This window comes from Ipomoea nil, unplaced genomic scaffold (genome assembly GCF_001879475.1).
Source record: "Ipomoea nil cultivar Tokyo-kokei standard unplaced genomic scaffold, Asagao_1.1 scaffold1558, whole genome shotgun sequence".
NCBI classification, from domain to species: domain Eukaryota; kingdom Viridiplantae; phylum Streptophyta; class Magnoliopsida; order Solanales; family Convolvulaceae; genus Ipomoea; species Ipomoea nil.
The window spans coordinates 1,192,484-1,200,072 of NW_017617986.1; positions in this window are offsets into that span (position 1 = coordinate 1,192,484).

The window sequence follows — 7,589 nt, forward strand, 5'->3', positions numbered from 1 at the left end:
AGTCTGAAGATCGGTTGGATGAAATGTTTCGCAATGTTGGAGAAAAGTTTACCAATCGGTCAAATGAGTTAGATGAATTATTGAATGATTCAAAACAACCGTTATGGCTGGGGTGTAGTAAATATTCCCAATTATCTGCTATATTAAAATTATTCAACTTGAAAGCTGGGAATGGGTGGAGCGACAAGAGCTTTACTGCGTTACTTGAAATAGTAAAGGACATGCTTCAAGATGGTAATGAACTTCCCAATAGTACGTATGATGCCAAAAAGATTTTGTGTCCAATGGGTATGAGATATACAAAGATACATGTTTGCCCTAACGATTGCATATTGTTTAGGAATGATTACAAAGACTTGCATGCATGTCCAATATGTGGGGCATCTCGTTATAAAACAAACGAGAATGTTGCTGGTAAAGTACGTTTGAAAAGGCCACCAGCTAAAGTTTTGCGGTATCTCCCAATTCTTCCAAGATTTAAGCGCTTGTTTGCAAATCCAAGTGATGCGAAGAACTTAACATGGCATGCAGATCAAAGGATTTCTGATGGCAAGCTTCGACACCCGGCTGATTCTTCTCAATGGATAACATTTGATCATGCATTTCCTGAATTTGGTCACGAGTCGAGAAATCTTTGACTTGGACTTTGTACTGATGGTATTAACCCCCACAGGAATCTAAGTAGCAAGCATAGCTCGTGGCCAGTTATGTTGATAATTTATAATCTACCCCCTTGGTTGTGTATGAAACGAAATTACATATTATTATGTATTTATGTTTGATGATTTCTGAGCCAAAACAACCAGGTAATGATATAGATGTTTATTTGGCGCCTTTAATTGATGACTTGAAGCAATTATGGGATGAAGGTGTGTTAGTGTTTGACACATACCGGAAGGAGACTTTTAAGTTGCATGCAATGCTTTTTTGCACAATCAATGACTTTCCAGCTTATCGAAATTTGTCTGGATATAGTGTCAAAGGTCATAAGGCATGCCCCATATGTGAAGATAATACATGTTATCATCAACTTGTTCATGGTAGAAAGACTGTATACATGGGGCATGGGAGATTTCTTGATAAATTTTACCCTTACCGAAAATTTAAAAAGGCATTCAATGGGGTACAAGACTATACAGATGCTCCACAACCATTGACTGTGAATCAAGTATAGAACGAGTTGAATGCATCAATGTTACTTTTGGTAAGACTCAGAAGCTTAAATCTCAAAGAGGTAAGAGGTCAAAATCTACAAATGAGAAGAGTCCGTGGAAAAAGAAATCTATATTCTTTGATCTTTCATATTGGAAGACACTAGATGTGAGACATAGTATTGATGTGATGCATGTGGAGAAAAAATGTATGTGATAGTCTGGTTGGAACTCTTTTAGACATAAAAGGTAAGTCTAAAGATGGACTCAATGCTAGATTGGATTTGGTTGAAATGTGTATACGACCTACATTAGCTCCACGTTCTGAGGGTAAGAAAACATATTTGCCTCCCGCTGCTCATACTTTATCAAGAAAGGAGAAAATAAGTTTTTGTGAGTGTTTACGTGGAGTAAAGGTACCACAATGGTATTCATCAAATATCAGTAGACTTTTTAATATGAAAGATTTAAAGTTGGTGGGGTTGAAGTCTCATGATTGTCATGTCTTAATGCAACAACCATTGCCCGTGGCTGTTAGAGACATATTGCCTAAAAAGTTGAGATACACCATCATAAGACTTTGTTTCTTTTTCAATGCAATTTGTGGAAAAGTTATTGATCTAGACAAATTAGATGAATTGCAAAATGAAATTATTGTTACATTGTGTCAGCTAAAGATGCACTTTCCACCTTCATTTTTTGATATCATGGTTCATTTGCTTGTGCATTTGGTGAGAGAGATCAAACATTGCGGTCCAACTTATTTGAGGTGGATGTACCCATTTGAATGGTACATGAAAGTATTAAAAGGTTATGTTAGGAACTGATATAGGCCGGAAGCATCTATTGTTGAAAGCTATGTTGCTAAGGAGGTTACTGAGTTTTGTACTGAATATTTGGCTGGAGTTGAGTCTATTGGAGTTTCCAAGAATCGACATGAAGGAAGAATTACTGGGAAGGGTACTCGAGGAGTCAAAGTGAATACTATGCCTTGTGAAGATGTTGAGCAGGCACACTTGTACATCTTGCATAATACAAGTGAAGTCGAACCGTATTTAGATGAACACAAGACGTTGATTAGGGAGCAAAATCCTAGAAGGACAGAAATGTGGATTGTGGGCGAACATAATCGAACTTTTATCAGTTGGTTCAAAAATAAAGTTCGTAAAGAGAATAATGTTTCCGAAACTGTTTCATGGTTAGCACATGATCCTGGTTTGGATGTCTTATGTCATAAAGGATATGACATTAATGGGTTTTCTTTTTATACAAAAGCTCAAGATGAAAAGAGCACTATGCAAAACAGTGGAGTTACTTTGGTTGCAAATTCAATGCATTTCAGTAGTTCGAAAGATACAAATCCCGTGTTTGCAGAGTTGTCATATTATGGTGTGATTGATGAATTATGTGAAGTTGATTATGTTTCATTTAGGGTCCCGATGTTTCGATGTAGATGGGTAGATAATCAACATGGTGTAAAAGTTGATGAGTTAGGATTTACCCTTGTAGATTTTAATCGGGAAGGACACAAAAATGAGCAGTTTATAATGGCATCCCAAGCAAAACAAGTCTTTTATATTAGTGATCCTTGTGACAAAAAAATGATCAATTGTTCTTCATGGAAAGAGACAAATTGTTGTAGATGAGAATGAAGATGTTAGTTTTGATATTGAGGAAATACCACCATTTTCGTCAAATTTATTGCCCCCCCCCCCCCCCCCCCCCCCCCCGTTATTGATAATGAGATAGATGAAGTGCATGCATCATGAGATGATCATCGTGAAGGGATATGGGAGAATTGATTATTATATGTAATGCTTTAATTATGTATTTATTCTGTTTTTATGTTTTCTTATTCTAATATTTCTATATATTCTAATAATTTTTCTTTCTAAACAGGCGTATGGATTCAACAGATGATGGTGGTACTACAGAAGGTACTCATAATACTCAAAGTAATACTACTAAGAAGAGGGGTGCCACTTGTATGCAAAAAATATTAAGCAACGTAATGCTTTTGGGAAACTACAAATTGAGCTTGATGGATTGGAGGCTGTCTATGGGAAAGCTGGCAATGAATTTAAAAGTTATGTTGGATTAGTGGGACGAATTAATACTCCTATCACAATAAAAGAATGGTCGGATGTCCCAGAAGATACTAAAGCTACTATTTGGAAAGAAATCCCGGTAAGCTAGATTTAGATTTATTCAAAAAGTTAATATAATTACATTTCTTACTAATAAATAATCTTGTTTTGTAGAGTACTTATGATATTCCCGACAACATTGATATGAAGAGATATTGGTTAAGCTATGTGAATGACCGGTGGAGAGATTTTAAAACAAAATTGGTGAACAAGTATATATACAGTTGTTATGCACATCAGAACCCTTGTAAAACATACGACTTCCTTGAAGAAGAGACATGGAATGAGTTTTATCAGTCGCGTACGGGTGAATCATATGAGGCATCATTATTATTCTATCAATATTTTGAACAAGGGATATGGAATGATGTATCATATGATTAATATTTTGTATGTATGTAGGAAACAAGGAAAAAATATCAAGACATACAAGCTAAGAATATTCATCCACATCTTTTAGCTCGAGGAGGTTATAGAAGGTTGGAGAAGATGATGATAGAAGAGAAGTTGAAAGAACAACAAGCATGTGCTGATGCAGATCCGTCGTATACAATGAGTCCTCCAAGTCCGATACGTAGAGCAGAAAAATGGATGAAAGCAAGAATGAACAAGTCAGGAAATTATCGCACTGATTCAACTATATTGGTGGCGGAAAAAATTGTAAGTAAATATGTTGTCATTTACTACAGTAATAGTAATTATTATTGAATAATTTTTATATATGTTAGGATGCTCTTGAGTTGCAAATTTCTCAAGGAGAATTTGTTGAGGATGGAAGAAATGATTCATTGACTGTTGCATTGGGTACCGATGAGCATTGTGGACGTGTTAGAGCCATGGGAAGAGGATATGGCATCAAAAGTGTATTTGGCCAGGCAAAACGTCGCCAAAAGACTCCTGAAGATGTTCAACGAATGGTTGATGCTGCTGTTGCACAAGCGTTAGAAAAATAAAAGCAGCAAAATATTTCTGAATGGGAGGAATTTGGGCAACGATTAACTGAGCAATTTGAGGCAAAAATAGCTAGTATGATGTTGCAATTTAGTGCTATGCAGACTCCTTTACAACCAAAGCAGGTGGATGACGTAGTAATTTACCGGCTGTAAGTATTCGTTTATAGTTATCTTATTATTATTTATCAATAAAATTTTATATGATTTTTAATTAAAAATTATTGTAGTTAGGGGCACGATGTCAATTGTTCTTAGAAGATCCAATTAGACGTCCAGTGGCATATGGGACAGCTTACAGTGGTGGACAAGTTCATGGGGTTGTACTGGACGTAAATAATGTGAAAGTGAGTGTAAATGAAGTTTGTGATCCAACTGCACATGTACCATTCCCCACCAGTGAGGTTCAGCTTGTAAGTGATGCGATTCAACACTTTATCATTTGGCCAAAGAAGCTGGTATAGTTATGTACTGAAGCTAATGCGGTATGTACACTGATAATATTTCTATTTTAAAACATTAAGTAATTTACTTTTTAAAATAATAATTCTTACTTGTATTATAATTGACAGTTAAAAGACAATATCATGGCCAGTAGTGTTGTTCCAGATTCTTTGACTGCTGATTACAAACAGGCCTTTACAATAGCTCGCCGTTTCGAATAGAATCTTGTGATCCATGTGGCTCGTGGTATTATGGGCAAGATTGAGTATGACTTGCACCTTGAAAGTGTGGAGATAATGTGTTTCTTAAGTAATGGAAACCATCGATGTTTCTCTAGTTCAGTTCTTTATAAGGTAATAATAAGTTCTTTATGATTATTTATGCATAATAGTTTTATATTTATATAATTGGTAATCTATGTATAATTGGTTTTGTTTGTGAATAGGGGTATTTTCATCAGTTTTGAGTTAGCATCAAAAGACACATATGGCTTCCTAGATCCATATTGGATTCAACCAAAAATTAATAATACAGAAGAAAGGAAATCATATATAAATGCCACCATGCAGTATGGGAAGAAAAATGTATATTTAGCCCCATACGTTCTCAAGTAAGTTTTAATTACGTTTTAAATAAAAGTGATTATATATAATATATTTTTATTATATCTTATATTTACTTATAACTAATAAATTACTTATTTGTAGTGAACATTGGATGCTGATGGCGATTTGTCCTAGATTAAATGAAATTTTTTGTTTGATTCACTTGGTCATGGGCCGCGTGAAGACATTAAACATATAATGGAAACGTATGTAAATTTATATAATGAATTAATAGTTATTATTAAACTATTGATGCCAAATATTTACATATATTTTATGTCTTATATGAATAGGTGTATGGCTGCAACAAGCATGATGAGTGGAAAGAAACAATCTCGTCCACTGAAATGGACTACATGTTTGATAAGTACTTCATTCACTTTGTAAAACATGCAAACTTATTGTTTTTTATTAATTTTTTATAATTTTAGTGTAATTCAAATGTAGTGTGTTATACAAAAAGGAACCACCGAATGTGGTTATTATGTGATGAAATTCATGTGGTAAATTGTTTCCAACAACCTAAGCAAATGAATGGATAAGGCAAGTAATTTAATAATACATATTTCTTCTTCAAATGTTGTTTAAAATATTTGCTTATTAATTATTTTTATTTCTTTTGAACTTTGTAGATTTTGGAAAGACAAGGAAGATTGCCCTACAATAAACAAGATATTGATGACGTTAGAAACAAATGGTCTAAGTTTCTTATTGATGAATGGGTTAATAAAACATTGTTCAATTGATACTTTATGTTTAAAATTAGTTTGTGTTTATTGGTTTGATGTTAATTAGTAGTTTTGTTGCATTGTGTTATTTATATTAATTTTATTTTTAGTAGCTTAATTAGTTTCATATTTAGTATGTAGCTTGAATTAGTTGACGTGGATGTTGAATGTAACTAGCTGCACAGGTTCTGATAGATACAGCAGGTTGGGCTAGAAATCATAAAACATTTTTAATATAAAAAAAATATACATACGACGTCGGCTAATAGCCTATTAGCCGACGTCGTATATTTATTTCTTAATTTTAAAAACTATACGACGTCGGCTAATAGGCTATTAGCCGACGTCGTATAGTTTTTTAAAAAAAAAAAAATATATATACATACGACATCGGCTAATAGGCTATTAGCCGACGTCGTATGTATATTTTTTTTTTTTTTAAAATTATACGACGTCGGTTAATAGTCTATTAACCGACGCCATATGTTTTTTAAAATTAAGAAATAAATATACGAGTCGGCTAATAGCCTATTAACCGACGTCGTATGTATATTTTTTTTTTAAAAAAAAAAACTATACGACGTCGGCTAATAGCTTATTAGCCGACATCGTATATTTATTTTTTAATTTTAAAAAACATACGACGTCGGTTAAATAACCGACGTCGTTTATTTTCTTACAACGTCTCTTTAGTCGACGTCGTAGGTTAGCCGACGTTAAATGGGGTTATTTAGCCGAAGTTAAAGCTATTTTCTGTAGTAGTGTGCTATGTTTTTCAATTTCATTTTCCACACACACTAGTTTCATTATAGCAATACCAAAGTATCAGTTTAATTCTAATACAGATTCATTCGACAATATACATTATTGTATGAGCTCTATTTTGTAGTTTCATTTTCCACACACTAGTTTAATTATAATAACGCTAAAGTATTATTTTATTAACACTCCACGTTCATTTGACAATATATGTTATTGTATGGCTCTAGATTTTAGTTTCATTTTCCACACACACTAGTTTCATTTTAACAACATTAAAGTATCATTTTGATTATACTATAGTTTCATTTGACGTTATACGTTGTTGAATGAGCTATGTGTTTTAGTTTCATTTTTCACGGTCAAAGTACCTATGAGGTCCCTGTACTATAACGTTTTGTTCAATTTAGTCCTTATACCTTTATTTTGTTCAATTTAGTCCCTGTACTATAAAAATGGTGTAATTAAGGACAATAGTTAATAGTGTTAATATTACGGCTAACTTAGGTTACGTGGCGCTAACGATATTTATATTCTTACTCCTATATTTCTTTATAAATATTTAAAATTAGTTATTTTTACCACCAATATATTAAATTAGTATGTCTAAAATAAATAATTAAAACCATATTTTTAATGAGATTTGGACAATTGTCCTTAGTTTCACCACTTTTTAAAGTAGAGGGACTAAATTGAACAGAATAAAGGTACAGGGACTAAATTGAACAAAACACTATAGTACAAGGACTTTATAGGTACTTTCACCCATTTTTCACACACACTAATTTCATTTTAACAACACTAA